This window comes from Geospiza fortis, unplaced genomic scaffold, assembly GCF_000277835.1.
Source record: "Geospiza fortis unplaced genomic scaffold, GeoFor_1.0 scaffold208, whole genome shotgun sequence".
In the NCBI taxonomy this organism is placed as follows: domain Eukaryota; kingdom Metazoa; phylum Chordata; class Aves; order Passeriformes; family Thraupidae; genus Geospiza; species Geospiza fortis.
The window spans coordinates 313,382-316,009 of NW_005054468.1; positions in this window are offsets into that span (position 1 = coordinate 313,382).

A 2,628-nucleotide genomic window follows, 5' to 3' on the forward strand; every position below is an offset into this window, starting at 1 on the left:
GGGCTTCCTCTGCCTCTTTCCCTCCCCGCCCACCACACCAGAAATCCACCCAGAGCCTGTGCAGTAAAATATTTCTTTAACAGATGCATTCCACACCGTTGGTGGGGAGTGGATTGGTCACTCTGGAAAGCACACACTAACAAGGCAGGAACAGATGGTTTCGAGTCGTGGTATGGGAACTGTTGTGGCTACTGTTTTTTCATTAAGCATTAATTGCTGGAGGTGGAAATTATGCTTCTGTGTGCGTGTGTGTGTGCCAAGGAGACGGGTCTGGCTGTGTGACTCAGATGCACTGAGTGGAGCAGGGGAGGGGAGAAGTCTTTCTGGAAACCTGGGATGCCACGGATTTCTGCCCTGCACCAGAAGGGCTGCCTGTCACCCCCACTCTACGAGTCACTGTCTGGGATGCAGAGGAATTTCCATGCAGACCAAGGGAGGCTCACTGGGAATGGAAGCAATCTTGGGGTATAAAATGTGTTGTCTTTCTAAAGAAGGTCCTCCTGAGAAGAAATGTTTGGCCTGCTTGAGGTAGAATGAACGTGCAGCTGAAACTGAGGCAAGATGTGGTTGGAATGTGGACCAGACCAGGAGTATGTTCAGTTTTGATTTTATATATCCATATCTATGTTTTGTAAATATTTTGTGTTTTGGACTTTTAGTGTTACAAGGCAAAGCACTGGATCCTGATGTTATGGTCACAAAGTTCCTATCGTCACGCAGAATTTTTGTGTATAAATACTGGTTTTAAAGCCTTTTTTTACCTCCATAGTATGTCTTCTTTTCCATAGTACTACCCCCCCCCCCCTCTGGATTTATCAAAGAAATCTACTGTACCAAAATATTAAAAGAATCACTATCACCTGTGAAAGAAGGAAACCTGTACCCCAGCTACCATTTAATAGTGGGACTACAATCTTTCTTAATGGTGTCTCTGTTTCTGGGGTTTGTCTATGTTTGTTTTTCTGGAACTTTTTAGGTTTTTGTTTTGTTTTGTTTTGTTGGTTTTTGGGGGGGGAAGGTTTGTTGTTTTTTTTTAACAATATCTTTTTCACTTCATTACTTTCTGCCTTCATTCTCCTGCTCAATATTTGTTGTCACAGAGATGTTATTTCTTACCCTCACCCCACTAGCATAATTTACCCTGGATCATGGGAGATGGAGCCTAGGAGTGGCATCTCTTTATTTCCAATGCTCATCAAATAAGGAATTTCACCACTGTAGTGCTGCTCTAACTTTACTACAGCTCAGGGTGGTGCTTTTGGAGCTCTTCTGCCTAAAAACCAACAGCTTGTGCACAATCCTCTTTACCTGCAGCCTTGTTTGATTTTTCAAAGGAAAACATCTGATTCCAGGCAGTACATATAAACATAGTCAGTGTGATATATCTGATAAGGTCCAGGTCACTTGTTAAAATGCGGAGATTAGAAAGCCAGACTTTGATATCCTGGCTGTGTGCTCCTGTTTCTGCTGCTGCACCCTGCCTTTATCCTGCCTGTGCTGTATTTTGGAGAATTTACCACAACATCATTACCTTTTCCATCTGTCTTGAAGCCTTGATAGGTTCATCCAGTTTCATTTTGAGCTGGTGGAAGGAGAACAAATCAAAAATGTCTGACAAATATCAAAATGTCCTTGTGTTGTCAGAATGAAATGTATCAGCGCTTCAAAAGGAATGATAAAAATTTTATGTTTTGACTTTTTAATTCAATATTATGTATTATAATGCAAAATGGAAAAAAAATGGGTCAAAATTAATTTCATACTAGCACAAGCCAGTGGAGTTTTACCTGTAGGCTGTAATTTTTTTCAGAGTGAAAGGTTTCATATATGCGTAAGAAGATACTGTTCTCTCTTTTTTGTGATTCTTCTTATCAGTCTCATTGTGCCTTTGTGTGATCCTTCTTTGTGCTGAATCTTACAATATGTTAGCATTTATTCCCTGTAATGCACAGGCTCTGATAATTAGAAGTTTCCAATGTATACTTCATTTTTAGTCTTATTTCTTCTACCTCTTCTTAAAAACCTCCCTAGGAACCAAAGATGAGGTAAAACTTGGAAGATTCTTGTGTTTTGGAGCTTTAAGCCCTGATGTTTGATTGGTGTGGGGCTGTCAGAGTGCACACTGTCCAAACCAACAGGATGACTGAGCTTTCCTGATGATATTGTGAATATGCGTCAGTTCCCAAAGGTGCACATCTCAGGCCTCCTTGCTGATGAATAGGAAAGTTCTGCTGCACTAAATTAGCAGGAGGAGGAAAATTAGTGAGGCAAGAAGAAAGAGAGAGAATGACCTGTGAGGCTGATGATGGTGGGGAAGAAGGAAGGATAAAAGTAGTGAATAGGCACAATTGGTTTTAATAAAAATCCCCACCTTTTAATGGTACTTAGAGCCACCTTTCACAGTGGAAAGATGTTTAGCATCAATGATAGAAGAGGGGCCACTTCCTTCCTTCCTTCCTTCCTTCCTTCCTTCCTTCCTTCCTTCCTTCCTTCCTTCCGCCACTTCCTTCCGCCACTTCCTTCCGCCACTTCCTTCCGCCACTTCCTTCCGCCACTTCCTTCCGCCACTTCCTTCCGCCACTTCCTTCCGCCACTTCCTTCCGCCACTTCCTTCCGCCACTTCCTTCC